General features: G+C 33.7%; 1 protein-coding gene across 1 annotated transcript in view; it reads right to left on the reverse strand.

Moving 5' to 3' along the window:
* Window positions 1-19,654, reverse strand: part of LOC106877140 (hepatocyte nuclear factor 6) — a 147,346-nt gene that overhangs the window by 118,239 nt on the left and 9,453 nt on the right. The window lies entirely within an intron of this gene.

A 19,654-nucleotide genomic window follows, 5' to 3' on the forward strand; every position in this document is an offset into this window, starting at 1 on the left:
TTTCATGTGTGTGTGTGTGTGTAAGTGCTTGTATGTTTGTATCTCTTTGTCTTAACATTGATTAGTTGTTGCATTTCAGATGAGAAAAACAATTAAGGGTTGTGATGAAAGCAAAGGGTAACTATTTTGACTTATAAATTATATGAAAAATATTGTCAATATAACAATCAACCTGTAAACTTTCATTAACCAAAACCAAAACCCAAAACTTCTTAATTTTGTGGTAAAATGATTAATAGGTACAAATATATGCCACACGAGGTGTGTGTGTGTGAGTATTTATATATATATATAATGTATATATATATATATATATATATATATATATATATATATATATATATATATATATATATATATATATATATATATATATATATATATATATATATATATATATATATATATATATATATATATATATATATATATATAATGTATATATAGGCACAGGCATGGCTGTGTGGTAAGAAGTTTTCTTCTCAATCACATGGCTCCAGGTTCAGTCCCACTGCATGACAACTTGGGCAAGTATCTTCTACTATACTCTTGGCCTGAACAAAACCTTGTGAATGGATTTGGTAGACAGAAACTGAAAGAAGTGCATCGCACTTGACAATCGGAGCTGATGTGTTTACAACTCTGTAACTTAGTGGTTTGGCAAAAGAGACTAATAGAATAAATACCAGGCTTACACAGCAACAACAAAAACAGAAAGAAATAAGTACTGGGGGTAATTTGACCAACTAAAATTCTTCAGATTGGTGCCCCAGTATGGCCACAGTCAAATGACTGAAACAAAATAAAGATAAAAGATATATGAGACACGGCTGAAAACATTTGCAAAATAAAGAGAAAAATGAAAAAGAAACAAGACGAAAAGAGTTGTTCACTGGTAACAAAACTCTTCTGAGACCTGCTGTTCCTTTTAATGACAAGACTTGTAATCTAATTTTCCACCAGAAAGACGAAGGTATTCATAAAAATTTAGGAAGAAAAAAATAAATAAAAGAGACAAAAAAGAAAAAGGAAAAATATACCACCAAAATGTTTATAAAGTTAACCACAATGGAAAAAGTGGTTTTAACTAAGATATGGAACCCTCTTAGCTGAATGGAGCAAGCGTTTTGACATCTTAGTCACTTGTCCAGTACACCTCCTCAGATACAAACACACAAAACACACATTCTCATGGTGTGAGCTAGCGGAGCACAACTAAAAACATCCTATTTAATTAATGAGTCAGAATCTAGACTTCTGACTTTGAGTCACTGTTCAATATGTGGGCCCTCTAAGGGGTTATGAGTTTGTTTACTTTTTTTTTCCTGAGCCTGAGGAGAGAGAGAGAGAGAGAGAGAGAAGAGAAAGAGAGAGAGAAGAGAGAGTGGGGGGTCAGTAGGTGAGAAACTCCGAATATCTATAACCAATAGATCGATGTTACAGATCCAATGATCAGGAACTAAAAGATTAATATACAGTTCCAAGCATCGCTAACCAAACAGATCAATAGTACTAAATGCCAATAGCCGAAGAATAAGTGCCCAATGTTTCAATGCGAAAAAAAGAAAGAAAGAAAAAGAGAGGGAAAAACTAAAACAAACAGAGAAGAAAAAAAACGTTGTACAATGAAGAACTTTTCCCCATCATTAGCTTCACTAAGTAAGTGTGGGATAAAGAAATAAATATATAAAAGTTGAAAAAAGAGAGAGGCAGAGAGAGAGAGAGAGAGAGAGAGAGAGAGAGAGAGAGAGAGAGAGAGAGAGAAAAGCAAATAACACCCTCCTCCACCCTCTCACACGGAGTTAACCAAGGATAACAATAATAATGAGTGATAAGTTCATGAAAAGAGAAGTAAAAGGTATTCACATCATTAGAATAGGAGTCAAAGATGTCAACTGAGGATGGATATAGAGGGTGGTGGGGTATGAATAGAATATAAAGAAAGAAGATAAGGTAACTGCATGAATATATGTGTGTGTGTATATATATATATATAATTGTATATGTGTGTGTGTATGTGTTATATGTATGCGTATCTACAAATGTATGTATGTAGGGACATTGTGTTTTCCTAAGCAAACACAAAACCACACTCATTTGCATGCAGCCACACCACCACCGCTGCCACAATGCAATATATGTTTGAAAAGTCAATAAGAAGCACCGAATGTCTTCTTTTTATTTAGCCAAAAAAAAAAACAATAACAGCAGCAAAAAAAAACAACACCCCCAAAACACCAAGAAGATGCCATCAAATATCAACAAGCACAACTTCTGCTACTCTCCCCCCCTCCTCCTCCTCACCACCACCACCCAAAATACAAAATCTCATACTTGTCAAAAAAAATGAAATTTTAATAAAGATGATTTAGTAGTCTTCAAACAAGAAAAGTGAACAAAAGGTTTACACCAACCGTTTCCTTTGTGTTTTTGTTACCATTTCAACAGAAAAATAGCATACATACATACATACAGGTATGCATACATACACACACACACACACACACACACACATGCATGCAGACATAGATACATATACATATAAGGTATGGCTTTGTAGTTTGCTTGCCAACCAAGTGGTTTCAGGTTCAGTCCCACAGCATGCCACCTTAGGCTGGCATCTTCCATTATAACCCTGAGCCAATCAATGCCTTGTGAGTGAATTTGGCAGGTGGAAACTGTGTGGAAGCCCATTGTGTATGTGTATATACGCATGTGCATGTGTGTGTCTTTATGTATGTTTGTCACCACCACTACCACCACCACTTGGCAACTGGTATTGGTTTGTTTATGTCCCTGTAACTTTGCGATTCAGTGAAAATGAGTCCTGGCATTGATTTGTGCAACTAAAAAAGCCTTGAAAGCCGAGCCTCTGCATGGCTGCCATCCAATGACTAAAACGAATACAAGAAGAGGTGAAAGAAGAACATGCACACAGCTGTGTAGTAAAGTTGCAGAAGACAACCCCTGTTACAGTGGTGGAATCAGAACCTTATGTGTAATGAGTTTAAAACAGAATCGGTTGTGGCATATCAAACATACAAAGTTTCCTGTGGGAGCCACCAGCATGGTCATACAACCTACTTGAAATAGCAGCCAAATCTTACAGAAATTACACCCTCCTTTTTTTTTAAAAAAAAAAAGGGAAATAAATAATGGAATAACAGATTGCATGAAAGAAAAAAATGGTCGGATGGTCAGAGTTGTTAGTGAATATCTTTAGATATAAAGGTCTGTCCAGTTAAGGTCAACGTAGAGAAAAATGACGTCACAACATATCTAGGACCATATTTCTTTTATGTTTCTTTATATGTTCCAGCCTAAAGGTTGTAGCCATGCTAGAGCATCATCATATTATTCAAAGTTTTGTTTTTTCTTTTAGGATGTTTTTCTTGCGGGTCAAGCTTCTTCTCATTCGCTCAGTCTAAACCAAAAGCATCAGATTTTTCTGAGAAAAAACAGGAATGGAAGAACCAAAAGAGAAAGAAGAAAACAATCAAGCAGGGACTGTTATTGTTACATCTATGGATATTCCCATCACGTTCTATGAAGGGACAACCTCCGGGTAGGTGATCGGTGGGGGTTGGGGGACTTCACTTCTGAGTTCAAATATCTTTTGTGCTGGTAGCAAGAAAAACTACTTACAATATTCCAGCAGATCTAAAGAGACGAAGATGTGTGTGTAAGGAGGGGAGTCTTGGATTTGCTTAGTTTTAACAATACAAAGCTCAGAGTGAAGTACCCCTTGGTCTTTGAGGTATTTACGTAGTCAAGAAAGGATACACCAGTACGCACACACACACACACACACACACACACACATACACACTATGTGTATATAATATATATTACTGGTATTTCTCTATTTTAATTGTCTTGGACAATAGGAAAAAGAAAAAAAGAAAAATTCCATGCAACTATACTCCCCCCCCCACCACCACAGAGCTTGAAATGCCAGATGGTGGGGGAGTTGGTTGAGGGTGGGATGGAGTGGATGGAGGCTGGAGGGGTTAGGTTGGAGGTGTTTGGAAATTTCATTTCTCAGAAATTAAGCCTCAACCATAGTAGTAGTAGTAGCAGTAGTAGTGGTGGTGGTGGTGGTGGTAAGAGAACTGACAGCATTGAAAAAAAAAAAGAAAAGAGAAAGGAAAAAAAGGGAAGGAAAAATACTGTTCTGTTCTTGTTGCTGTGTTATTAATTCTAAGGATAAATGTAGTGTTTACTAAAACAGATGACTAATGGGTGCAGCCACTGCCCTGATGATGATGATGATGATGGTGGTGGTGGTGACAGGTGGGTGAATAATGAGAGAAAGAGAGAGATGCAGTGATAGTGGTGAGGTGGGTAGGAATTGCCAGGCAATCAAGTGAGGATGTTAAAAACTGACATATCCCCATTGTTGGGCTTGGTTAAGTGTCTGATTTATGGAACAAAGGTTGCCATAGCGATATGTTGTTTATGAATAATTAAGGTGTACAGGAGTATGTTACAGGAGTGAAATCTGAGTAACCGCATTAATGTCAGCTGTAATTTGTTAAGGGAGAGAAAAAGAGAGAGAGAGAGAGAAGTGGGGGGAAGGTTACACACACACACAATCTATTACTAGCACTACTACTACTATTACCTGTTTAAATGCTAATATAGTCTCATAGACACACTTATACACACACACACACACACACATTACCATTGAAACCACTTGCATTACTAAATGTTATCATAATTCACCTTGTAGAGAAATTAAGTGTGTGTGTGTGTGTAAATGAATGAACGGGTGGAGTGTGTGTAATAGAGTGAATGAGTATGTATGTATCAAGTGTTTATGTGTAAGAAGCTGTATGTGTGTGTGTGTGTGTGAAAAGCCGAAACCAGCCCACCCATCCCTGACCACCGCTACCAAAATAAATTATATAGAATAGAAGATAAAATAGAAAGACAAACAAACAAATAAATCTTGGATTAGATTGCACATAAATCAGCATAAAAGAATATGGTTGCTTTGAAGTTAATATCAAGGACCAGCAGCAGGCACAGTAACGGAGAGGTGTTAAGGAGACCAGGCTAAGTTTCTCCTTATTATACAGACAGGCATAACGTGTGTATATATATATACATACATACATACATACATACATACATGTATGTACCTATGTATGTGTGTGTGTACCTATCTCTCTATATCTATATGTATATATATCTATATACACACACACACACGTGTATATGTAGATATACAGATACATATTATATCTTTGTGAATATAATGTAATGTATATATGTTCTATGTATGTATATATGTTTATATGTATATGCATGTATATTTCTAAGACAGAGTCAGAGGTGAAGTACATACGCACATATAAAGTACGTAGCAAGTGCACTAGTGAAATATGTTAGCAATCTAAAGAACTATGCATATATGAATATATATATATATATATATATATATATATGAATATATATGTGTGTGTGTTTGTATGTGTTTAAATACATGCATATACACATATACATGCATGTTCATACGTAATCATATGAATATGAGAAAGTAAGTTGGGCGATCAGCTTGAAAGTATTGTTCCCATGGAACCAACCACAAGCCCTGGTCTTCTGAATGATTAAATCTATTTCTCTCTCTCTCTCTCTCTCTCTCTCTCTCTCTCTCTCACACGCACACACACACACACACACACACACACACAGCTATAACCAAGTACAGCATATTATATACTTATATACATATACATATATATATATATATATATATATATATATATATATATATATATATATATTGCATATACCAGTGAGCATTTCACCACAAAATAAAAATGAGAAATGGTCTACCAGTTGTTTAGTTGCAGGTCGGATCTAACCAAGCAGACATGTGACCAAAGGGCTTCTTAGCATGACCATCACTCCTGCCTTCTTTTCCCACACTGTGTATCTAGGACTACTTAACTGATGTGTCTTCCCTTTTTTATTTTTGTTAAGACAGGCTTAAACATTTGAAGATGATTCAACTGCAATTGGGAGGCGATTCGAGTGTGAGTGAAAAGGGAGTTGCTCCTTTACTCCAATGTATAACAGTCTTGCAAGGAATTGTACAATGAAAGAAGCTTTCTTCAAAGCACAACTACAGCAACAGCCTATGTTCCTGCCTCTCTGCAGTCATCATCATCATCATCATCATCAACAACCCATGGATATTGCTGCCCCAGGTCTGAGGACTAATAGGACCAGTTACCCAGCTCCCAATATTTACCCCTGAACACCAATCCATAGCAGGGTCACCAGGTTACAGTTGAGTGGAGGGAAGCAACGTGCAATGATGTGTTTTGCTGAAGAACACAATACACTGCCTGATCCACGAATCAAAACCACACTTTACTATGTATTTAACAGTGCATGGTATTGAACCATCAAGGGAACTTCTGCACGGTTACTATGGTCACTCGACCTATTAGAAATAACAATGAAATCTTTGGTAACTCTCACATGGCCGTCTCACAGAAAGAGAGACACACAGACAGAAATGAAATACTGCATAATTTAGTCCTAGACACACATGAAAAGATACCCCTCCTCCTCCCTCCAAAACAAAAGGGGACTCACAGCTGAAATACTTTTGGTTGTATGTCTGCTTTATCAGGTTTCTAAACCAGGGTCCAAACAGTAACAAGAACTGTTTTAAAATAATTACAACAACCAAATCTTTTGAGTGAAACAAACGTTGTTAATATTTCATGAGTGACTGTCCCTGGAACCAGTTTATAATCAACAAATAAAATTTATTTTACAGATGAAGATTCAGAAAGATTTCTCAAAGTAGCAATAAGGAAAGAAACCAATATATATATATATATATATATATATATATATATATATATATATGTAAATGATAAAAAAAAGTGCATAAAAAACTGAAATAGCACCAGCCCTCTAAAACAAAAATAAAAAATTTGTAGATTAAAAGGAATGCTAATTAGATTTGGAGGAAACATCTTCAATTAACCAGGAAAAAAAAAACAAAACAGATTTACTACTAAAACTGCTAGAACTACTGCTAATAATAATAATAATAATAATAATAATAATAATAATAATAATAATAATACTTTTTGCAGTCGTTATTTATATAATAGTAACAATAATGATAATAATAATTGTAATGATGAAACTAGCTGATATGATCATTTAAAAAAAGTGTGAGAAAGGAGAGCGAGAAGGGGGACAAATATAGAAAATAGTTTGGGTTTGAGTTTGATACTTGAATCATTAGATTAACAGAAAGAAATGAGGGATGAATGAAATAAAAGAAAGGAAGGAAAAAACAACAACAACAATAATGTAAAGATTGGAAGAAGAAGAAGAAGAAGAAGAAGAAGAAGAAGAAGAAGAAGAAACAAGATGAAGAAGGAGGAGGAGAAGAAGAAAAAAAGAAGCGCTTGGAAATGAAATGTGTTTGCAATCAGTTATTTCTATAAATGTTTGTATTGCACACCGATAGGGGATCTAAATGAAGCTAAAACAACTTAAAATGACTTGGATAATTAGGAAGAGGAGAGAAAAATCAATTTATTCAACACCATAAAGATTGCAGTTTGAAAATAGGATTAAAACTTTTAGTTGAGCTCACTGGAAGATAGTCCACTTGAGTATATCAAGAAAATAAGAAATAAATTTAACCAAAAACAAGAAGAAATAAATTTTTAAAAATATAAATAATTTGTTTTTTAAAAGAAAAAAAAAGAAACCTCTACTAGCTAAAAATCACATCTTGAACTTGATGGAATAAATATATTAAAATTAAAAAAAAAAGTCACACCATCACCACGACGACCACCACCACCACTAACTCTCTAAACTTTTTTCCTTCCTTTTCTTGAAAGAATCTAACAGCATTTTCTTTTTTTGTGTGTGTGTGTGTGTGTGAGGGAGGGGGTTATGTTTTTGAAACATACTCAATCAACAGACACACATAAACATATATAAATGTATGAATGTGTGTGTGTGTGTGTGTGTGTGTGTGTGTGTGTGTGTGTGTGTGTGCGTTTACAGGTTTCTTAGTTAAAACTGGTATTTCGAACTACCAAACAAGAGAGTTTAAGTTAGAAAGAGAGACAAACAGACAGACACATAGAGAGACACAGTTAGAAAATGATGGAAAGAAGAAAGTGCAAGGGAGAAAGTGGTTATGGAGGAACACTGGTAGGTGGGTGTGAAGAATGTTTCCAACATTTCACGATAATTTGCTTTCTGTTTTTTGTTGTTGTTCATTAATCGAAGAATATCATGTTATTTGTGACACCAGCATTTTTCTTTCTTCATACATTAGGATCAAATGAATTTTCTTTAGAGGCAAAAAAAACAAAAAACTCCAAGAGCCTACTACACACACACACACACACACATGCATGCACATATATATCATGTTTAAAAGAAGAGGAATGACAGTGACTTCGAAGTCTTGGTCTGCTATCTTTTGAACTTAGCTGTTACCCTTCTTGTAAAAACATAACAAAATATGCTTCAAATGGAAAGTATTGAGTACTCCTTTCATTTAAGCCTAAACTGCTTTTGTTTATAACTCAACAAAAAGAAAAACACTTAAATACACACACATATATATATGTATACATGTATGTATATGTGTATGTATATATATATATATATATATATATATATATATATATATATATATATATATGTGTGTATGTATATATATATATATATATATATATATATATATATATATAAATGCACATATCATAAGAATTTAGAAACTGCAAGAGACATAATATAGGTCCTTTTACTGGTGAGCTTGAAGTAGATCAAGCTATTAAATAATATTAGGTTGAAAAAACAGCCTTGGATGGAAAAAGTGAAGGCTGATTGTTTGATTTGAACCCATATTTTCTGTAGACATGACAGACGTTCTACCATTGTACCAAAAACAATCTTCAAATTATTCCATTCACTTTAGAAACTTCTTACCAGCAAGAAATGTATACCAATATATAAACAAGTCCATCATTACTAAATTTTATAGATGACTAAGTACAATAGATACTAACCAATGAACACTCCCACCCACCCATACACACATCAACAACTAAAACTATTTAAAACATCCAAAGACTTGGTGGAGGTTAATAGTATCACAGATGGCCAGAACTCTACAACACAACCAATCTTTAATGATTTACTATATAAAAGATGACCAGAGATTTTTTCCTTTTCTTTTTTTTTGTAATATATAACTTTTAAATTAAGCAAAAATATAAAAGAAAATCAAAACAATAAATTTTGTAGTTTTGTTTGTCTGTATTGGTGTGTGTTTTAATTTTTTTTTTTTTCATAATTATTTATTTGCATATTTAGGAATTTTTCATTGTTACCTCATGTGATAAGCACATATTTTGGTAATAATCAACAACCACTTGCAATGAAAAGTAGCCCAAGATGAATCAAAAGACTATCAGCCAAAATAACAATGATAATGATGACGATGATGGTGATGACGACGATGATGATGATGATAACAATAAAACATTAAAAAAAATAATAAATAATAATAATAATAATTCATAACTGATTTCATGAATAATTATGAAAATATTCAAACATGGATCCTTTGAAAGAAGTTTATTATCTCCAAAAATTATTTTGTCTTTGACCGTTTCATGTTTCAATGCATTTCATTTAGGTGTGTGTGTGTGTGTGTGTGTGTGTGTGTGTGTGTGTAAAAGTGTCTATAGGAGGAGGGTAAGAAGTGGCTACCAAAACTTTTCACACATAATGAATAATTCATGAGAGGTGAGGTGAGTGAGTTAGAGAAAGAGAGGAAGTGAAAGAGACAGAGAGAGAGAGAGAAACATTGACAAGCTAAATGTATTCTAAGGTTTTTAATTATCTGAGCAAGACTAAATTGTTATGTATATATTCAGAATATAAACTTTCACAACCTTTCCTAGTTTACCTGCTAGACATAAAACTTAATAATAATCTCTAGGTTAGAATTTCCTTCGTCGTTCATTTATTTTATTTTTTTTAAATGTTGATAATTAAAATTTAAAAAAAACTACTGGAAATAATTTCTTAATCTAAGGAATGTAGACAGACACACAGACAGACTCACAGACACCCCCACACATACACACACACACACAAAAAGAATTAAGAAGAGAAATAAAGAACTTGTAAAATTATTATCCAAAAGACAAGTCTAAATAAGCCATTAAAATAGTTAACTATTCAATAATGAACTATTACTATGACAATAATAATAATAATAGTAATAACAACAACAACATTAACTATTAATTAACTATTACTATGGCAATGCAATAACAACAATTGCAGCAACAGCAGCAACTTTGGACATTAAGAAGACAAAATGGTGGAGATGTGTTACAGAAGATAATGTGAGAATGTACCAAAGACAAGAGAGAGAGAGAGAGCGTGTGAGGAAAGAGGGTAGAGAATATTAAATTGTTTATTGTTGTTGAAAGAGAAGAAACAATAGATTGACATAAAATGAATTAGAGAGAGAGAGAGAGAGAGAGAGAGAGAGAGAGAGAGAGAGAGAGAGAGAGAGAGAGAGTGAGAGAGAGAGAGAATAGATGAAAGAGAGACTGAGAGAAAAGAAGGGTATATATGTTGAAGACAAAGACAGAGGTATACATGAGTAGGAGAGAGAGAGAGATAAACTAAATATGAAATCAATTGTTTTTGTTTTTTGTTTTGTCTTTAGTCTGAATTATCCAGCAGAAGATAATTTTGTTAGAGTTTAAGATAGAGCTTAAAGGTTAGAAAGGGGAATGGGGGAAGGGGGTATTAGAGATAGGGGTGTAATTTGGCCAGTAAGGAATGAATGCAGGCAGATGGCCGAGTGGTTAAGAAGTTCACTTTGTAATTGTAAGATTCAAGTTTCAATCCTAATGTATAACATCGGAAGCAAAATGACTTTTCCTACAGCATCAGGTGGATTCAGGTGTTGTGAATGAAACTGAGTGGACGGGGGTGGGGGTGGGGTGGGGTGGCAGTCCTTTAGATAGATTGTACCTGCAATTCAAAGGTCAAACCTTGTCACATGCTGTGTCATGCAGATTTTGTCCCAACCAACTCTGAGGAGTACTCAGCCACTTATATATTAATTTAAACAAACAGATAGTTCAGTTGATCAAACTATGGAAGGCTCAAAACTGACAGAGTATGCATCACAAGGCCATCATCAGAAGAAGAAAGGAAACCATCACCCAAGAGGCTGGCAGGTGTTATATCATTACTGACCAACATACTGTGTCTATTGACTAACACATTCAACTCTGAAATGCCCAAGTTTCTCTGGTTGAATATGGGTTCCACAGCAACTAGAGAACTAACAACCACAGTAGCACTGTAAAACCAACAAGGGTTAATTCAACAATAGTTTGGAATGTATCCAGAAGAAGAAATTACCTGAGAATTAACATAAAGCGAGTACCATATATATACATATATATATATATACAGTAATGAGAGCAAAAACAGAAAACAAAACAAGGGGAACAAATTTTAACAAAGATGTTATTAGTATAAAAGGAAAGGAAAGAGTCTTTGGTGTATCAGATGCTAGCCCTTCATCAGAAGAAAGAAAAGAAAGAATGAGGAAAAGAATTAGATATGTATATAAATACATCATCATCATCATCGTCATTTAACATCCGCTTTCCATGTTGGCATGGGTTGGATGGTTTGACCGAGGACTGGTGAGCTAGAAGGTTGCACCAAGCTCCAATCTGATTTGGCAGAGTTTCTACAACTGAATGCCCTTCCTAACGCCAACAACTCCAAGAGTGTAGTGAGTGCTTTTACGTGCCACTGGCACAAGAGCCAGTCCGGTGGCACTGGCAACAACCATGCTTGAATGTTGTTTTTCATGTGCCAGTAAGGCAGCGCTGGCAATGATCATGCTCGAATGGTGCTTTTTACATGCCACTGGCACACATATATATATATATATATATATATCTTGGCTTATATTGAAATATTTAGGTGAGAGTGAGAGAGAAAGAGAGGAAGTTGTAAGGAATAAGAATGCATTGCCCAGAGACAAAACTATTTCAGTGAAATGAAGCAAAATGATTGTAAGAGGGGGATGGAAACAAAATCCACTTTGCTCTCCCCCCTACATCACCCATCATGCATTATAGAAATGAGGGAACTCACTAACTGTCCAGGAGGAGGGGACATTACCAAACCCTTAATAAACAACAGGGGTAAAGAAATTTTAGCATTTTTTCCTTCCCTGCTCTCATCATTGTTATTATTATTATTATTATTATTAGTATTATTATCATCATCATCAGCAGCAGCATGCAATGTTTTACTTGAATGATCCTATTTTACTAGAAATTGCAGAATAAAAAGAGACAATTTATACTTCATGAAAAATAGGTGGGGGATAGTTGTAGCCCTTTTAGGTGTAGGGGAGTGAAAAAAGAAAAGAATGCAACCAGCCAGTATTATTATCATTATTATTATTATTATTATTATTACTGCCACAGCCATCATCATCATTATCATCATCAAGTTTAGTTGTTTGGTAAGCTTTCTGACACAGGCCTACCCTGAATGATTGATTTCATTAGCAGCAGTGTGAAGCAGTGCTACTTAAAAGTAGCTACAATGAATGCTGTTATAGTTGCATACAATGGCACAGTTGTAAAGCTAAGTAGCATTGGTAAAGAGCAGTGAAGGTGATGATATGATGATGATGATGGTGGTGGTGGTGGTGGTGGTGGTGGTGGTGGTGGTGGTGGCGATGGAGAAGACAGAGGAAGAATTCAGAATTGAAAAGAAGAGGACCAGGTACGGAGTAGCAGTGTTAGTGGTGATTATTCTTGTAGTGATCGTTTGTGGTGGTGGTGGTGATGTCAGAGCAGTATTAAAAGAAACAGCAGTAGTAAGGCGGCAAGGCTATATAAAGCTGTCAAAAGAGAGAGTGGCCACAGCCATGGTTGTTGTGATGATAGTGCTAGTAAGAAGTAATGATGATGATGATGATGATGACGATGTCGTTGTTGTTGGTGATAGCCATGGTCATGATAGTGGTGGTGGTGGTGGTGGTGATGTTAGTGCGTAACCAGAGAATGCCAAAATATCGTCAATGTCTGGTAGCTATACAGTACATACCAGATGGTGTTAATTAATCAATAAAACTTAAAGCAACGTTAACTAGATGGTGGGGCTGGGGTGGAGGTGAGAGGTTTGTGGTGGTGGTGGTGGTAGGATAGATAAATATGCAAATGAAAGCATAACAATAATACCCCAACTGCAATGAAGGCATATATATATATATATATATATATATATATATATATGCATGTATGTACACTCACACACGTATTTAGGGAACAGCAGCTCTTCTGTTAGATATGTATTGGGAACATGACATAGGTTTTACCATTTTAATCAAAGGACTTTTATATTGTGAATTCCTTGAATTTGTTTGGAACAGTAAAGTTCCTAACTCTATCACCAACATGCTTAGACTTTCACAGTCTCATCTTCAGGATAAAGTGTAAAGTTGCCTCTTCATAATAGATACGGTCAAGGTGTTTATTATAAACATTACTGCCCAATTACTGGTGTGTTGGATAATGACTGATCTCAGGCAACTGCAAGACATGAAATTCATGGGGCCAGTTAATTATATTGACCCCAATGTTTAGCTAATACTTATGTTATCAACCCTGAAAGGATGATAGGATCAGAGTCCACGAGACTACGAAGGCTAATAGATGAACTCTTTATCTAATCAGTTATTTACCCAACACATCTCCTCCACACACACACACACAAACATACACACACACACATTTGCACGTTTGAGGTGTGTATGACTAGAGTTATTGATGGCAATGAGTTCTAATTTCAATGGTGCATGGAAAGATTGGAAATAAGAGAGAGCATGAGGAAGAGTGCCCGCCCACTGACACCCGCACAGCCATCCATCTGCAAGGACAAAAGATGCTAAACCAGGTTCACATTCAATATTTACCATGTAGGTAGCATCTCAGAATTATTTCATTTCTATTCCAACTCTTTATTTTTTAAATTTATTACCTCTTCCATTCTCGGCCAACAAGCATTCATTTCCGTTCATTTCTACTTCATAATCCACTTGCAACCACTTCAGCCAGTTTAGAGCTTGTCTATATTTCCACTGATGACATTCAAAAAGGGAGAAACATGTTCAGTGTTATCACCCATGTTTAGCAGAAAACAAAGCACAGAAACAGAATATCCAGCCAAGAATATTTAAGCTGGACATGGTCAATTTAATTTCTAAACAGTGGAATATGCAGACACTGGTTTAGAGTACTAGGTACTTCAATACATTATTAAGCTGAAGTTGTTTTCACTCTGATCTTACAACCATTTCTACACAATTGTGGCTGGGCTAAGTCCATGGTTCCAGAACTAACCTAAATACTGACAGGTTCTTCTTCTTTCCACCATCTCTTTAAATTGAAGGACAACAGAGAGAAGAGAAACATTTCAATGTTCACAGCAAAGTTTGAATCTTGAGGCTCAAAATCCTTTGCCTCAATACTATCAGAATTCTAAATGTTTTTTGTGTTTTACCAGTAAAACATATTTCTAATAACGCAGAGAGTTGTGACCATAGAGAACCAGCAGAAATGTTTAGTAGGTCAGGTGAGAAGTTACTAGTTTGGTCCTGAACTATGTTGCATGAACAGTTGAGGGTGGGGTTGAGAGGGTGGGGAAAATAACAAAAAGGTTTCTGAAGAATTTTGGTTAGTGCTAACTTCATGGCAATGTTAAATACTAACAACTAATGAATAAAAGATCTATCGATGCATTAACAGACAGAATAAAATGATGATGTTTACATATATATATAAACACACATATATATATGTGTTTATATATATATATATATATATATATATATATATATATATATAATCTATATATGTACACGGGTGTGCGTGTGTATGAAAAAGGAAAAAATATCAGATATGAGAAATTATTTGCAAAGTGATGCAAAGGGTAGAAAAGATTAATAATAATAATAATAATAATAGAAAACTGAGAAATAGTAATGCAAGAAAGCAAGTGAAGAAATAAGACGACGCAAAAAAATATATACATCGGCAGAGTAGTAAAAATGACTGTTGTAGACAGGAGAGAAAGATGAACGTGTTAAATAAACAAAATAAGAAAAGAAAAATCGAATGAAAAAAAAAACAAAAGAAAAGAGAGAGAGAGAGAGAGAGAGAGAAGGGAAAAAATCAAAAATGTAGAGAGTGAAAGGAAAATAATGTAGCTGTATGTGTGTATGTCGGGGGGGGGGGGATTATCTGCTAATCTACAGCATTCAGTGATAAAAGGTCTTTTCAAGAGAATCATTAAAAAAATATGGAAATATACATGTTTGTGTGTGTGTGTATTGCACACATATACATACATACAAATACATGAATGCATATATATATATATATATATATATATATATATATATATACATATATATCGTGCATGCACACTTATGTGATTTAATCAGAATAATGTATTTCACAGTGGGATAAAAGAGAACTTTTCTTTACAGTGTAAATAGCCCACAGAGAGAAAGAGAGAGAGAGAGAGGGGGGAGGGAGAAATAGAGGTAGATAGGTAGAGAGTTGTGTTGAGAAAGCAGTTGTCAGTACAATGCATGTTATTTGAATAGAAAAACCTTAGAGAGTCAAGTTAATATCAATTCTCAATTATTTAACTGGATTCTCACATAAAAATGGGCCACCATATCAGTAGACAGCGACACAGCCAACATCAACACATCCACACACACAATAACACTACAAGCACACAGCGACAGAGCTTTAAGTCTTTTACGTATGGGTGAAAGAAACAACAACAACAATGGAGACAAGAATAATAGTAATAATAATAATAATAATAATAATAATGATAATAATAATAATAATAATAATAATAATGATAATAATAATAATAATAATAATAATAATGATAATAATAATAATAATAATAATAATAATAATAATAATAATGATAATAATAATAATAATAATAATAATAATAATGATAATAATAATAATGATAATAATAATAATAATGATAATAATAATAATAATAATAATAATAATAATAATAATAATAATAATAATGATAATAATAATAATAATAATGATAATAATAATAATAATGATAATAATAATAATAGTAATAATAATAATAATAATGTAATAATACAAGACAGCAAGTCTTCTCCATTGCCCTCTTCAGGTTTTAATCACTGACAAATAAACAACAATCACTTCAGTTAACTTTACAGAAAGGAAAAAAAACAGAAAACATCCTATGGTGCAGCATCATATATATAGATGCACAGACACATGCACATCCGGTGTAACAGTGTCTGCCATTGGTTCCATGGAGGCTTTCCGCAGAGTTCACAATATTACAAACATTCAGAGCTGAGCCTTTCCCCCATCCCCCACCCATTGACATTTCATCAATCTTGCCAGTCTAAGAGAACCTGCAAAATGTTCCTCCTGTTCTGGTCTTGTGTGCATGTGTGTGTGTGTGAGTGTAGACATGTGTGTGTGTGTGCATGTGTGTGTGTGAGTGTAGACATGTGTGTGTGTGTGCATGTGTGTGTGTGAGTGTAGACATGTATCTGTGTTGGAATCAACGTGGTTAGAGACTGCTGTGCTTGTTTTGTTTTTGTTTTCCATGGGAAACACTGAAGTGCTCAAGAAGCACTTGCAGAAAATCGCATCAAGATTTAATTACCCTGGTTCTTTCCACACTATCTGCCAGCCATTTGGATGCAGCAATCAGCAAGACATTATGTCATAGTTTTGGCAACAACAACAAAATCTGGTGCAGGTTGTTGTGTCCAAATACACAAACACGTGTGTGTGTGTGTGTGTGTGTGTGTGTGTGTGTGTGTGCATTTGGAATTGTAATAAACGAATAAAGACAATTGGCATTTTGTATTGTTATATCTACCAATGCTTGACTGATTTCATAGTCTCTGAGGAGAGGGAAGTTGTGACTTTCATATATTTATTTACTGATGTTCACTTATTTGCATTTACTTGTACTGATAAACACAAGATTATATGCTTATGAATGTGTGTGTGTGATTGTATATATCAGTTTGTGTGTGTGTGTGTGTAAAGAGATGTAATTATAATAATTATGTATAAATGTACTACACTTGCAGGCAAGCACATTTGCTCACTTGTGCTGAGCACTCACTCACTCAAAATGTTCGAAATGTTAATGGCTCTTTAAAAAAGAAAAAAACTGAAAGATATAAATACTAGCAGAATATATATATGGCATCAAATTGTTTTGGAAATAACGAGGAAAATAGTTAAATCATTGTTTTTCAAGAAGATGATTTTTTTTTAGAAGTTATTTCAGAAAAATATATAAATTTTTCTTTATAGATCTCAAGTGACCAGCTGTTACAGAACTCACACAATCTATAAATAAGACCACTTTACTGAAAATAAGGTAGACAGTTCTTTAATAATTACCTCCATAATCTCAATTAGTGCCTTGTACCTATCACATCTTTTTGCTTAGTCCCATCTCCCAAGAAATGATTACAGATATACTTCAAGATTCAAGTTATTTACATCATTTGCTTATAGTGATTACACAAAATTTTAAACACGACTGCAAAAGTAATTGAGCTGGGGTGGGGAAGGGTGGGGGAGAGGTTATGTTTATGTTTACTCTATGGTCATAATTTTTAAAAACAGTAAGATATTCTGATTAATTTTCTTCAAGTTCAATTAAGCACTGTCCTTTTATTATTATTGTTTTGTTACCCATCAATTTTCTTTTAAGATTGAGACCAGTGTGAAGAATAAATACAGTGAAGATGAAGATGCAATCATTTAATCATACATAATAAGCATGTTGATGCCATCAACCCATCAAACACAGGAATAAAATAGAAACATCACCCAAATATACAAGCCTTTTGCCTCCCCAAAGTTTAGAATTATTAAATTATTCGAAGCACTTGGAACTTCACTCAAAACTTTTACGTATTTTTCAGAATAATCAAACAGATACATTTGAATTTGTTTTCAAATTAAAGTTCCTTTAGTACTTTACTGAATGACATGTTTGGAATAAAAACCCAATGGATCAGTGAAGTGTCTTTTGAAGACATCATTTTCGGGTTGTTTGCACATCAAAATGAATTCTTCAAGAGATAATATATTAACCTGATGGATTCCACTTCAAGATATAATAATCGTGGGAGAATTTGAAATCAAAGTAAACCAACAAAACATTTGATAATTTTTACAATGAACTTGATGCTCCGAAAATGTGTCGTACTTTTGGATGATACACGTTTACCGTTAGAACAAATGATGAAATTGAAGATGAAGATTTCCAATTTTACTAAGAATAGAGTCATGTGGTCGGATATTAAATTTTGATCTTCTTGGATGGTATCCTGATATTTTCTTAAAGGCAAACTAACCAATGGTATAAAAGTATCTTATAAACAAACTTTTCTTTTCATATATTTTACATTTTTGCTTTAATACAATAGATTATAACAACTTCTGTTCAGATCAAACAACAGAATATTTTGCCAATAATATACAACAATAGTTTTACATAGCATATAATTTAGTCAGTCACTATATATATATATATATATATATATATATATATATATATATATATATATGATTCAAGAATACAGCATCAGCACACAAATATATTTAAACAAAGTATATATATATTATAATAATAATAATAATAATAATAATAATAATAATAATAATAATAACATAGAGAGCTGCAGTCAACAACACAAAGCCATAATGATAACAATAATGATAACAGCAACAACAACAATAAAAAACACAACACCAATGATAAATACAGGAATCATTTAACCCAGGGATTTGTAATACAATGAAGAAAAAAAAAAGATCAAAAGAAAAGTAGAAAACAAAAAGGAAATCAGCTGAAGGGGAACCAGTTGCAGATAGTGAGGCCATTTGGAAAATTAGAACACAACCAAGAGATTCTTGAGAATATAAATATATACAGAGATACATACATATATGGATGTGTGTGTGTGTGTGTGTGTGTGTGTGTGTGTGTGTGTGTGTGTGTGTGTGTGTATGTATGTATGTATATATATATATATATATATATAAAGCTGATAAAAATGGACTAGGAATAAAATATCAGAGTTAATCAATAGATTATATCCTCCTGAGATTATCCACAGACCAATAAGATAACTACTGCCTAATGTAGACTTCAAGTGGGGAATGAGGGGAATAGAGAAGAAAAAGATAAATTATGAACTGTCTTCCAAAATAATGTAAAGAGCTAAAGTGAGAGAAAGCAGTAAGACTCATAATATTCTAACAAACCGAAAGACAAATTGGCAGAAGAATCAATGCAGAAATTAAAACTAACATTTTCATTTTTCTCTGAGAATTTCTTTTTTTCTCTTTTTTTTTTCTTTTTTTGTTCGTAAATACTAAAATTTTTGAAAAGAAACAACTAAAAATATACTGGGTGTGGGTGAAAAAAAAGCAAAACAGATCTGGCTTTAAACTTCAACATA

This window comes from Octopus bimaculoides, chromosome 15, assembly GCF_046866305.1.
Source record: "Octopus bimaculoides isolate indiv1 chromosome 15, ASM4686630v1, whole genome shotgun sequence".
Classification (NCBI taxonomy): Eukaryota; Metazoa; Mollusca; class Cephalopoda; order Octopoda; family Octopodidae; genus Octopus; species Octopus bimaculoides.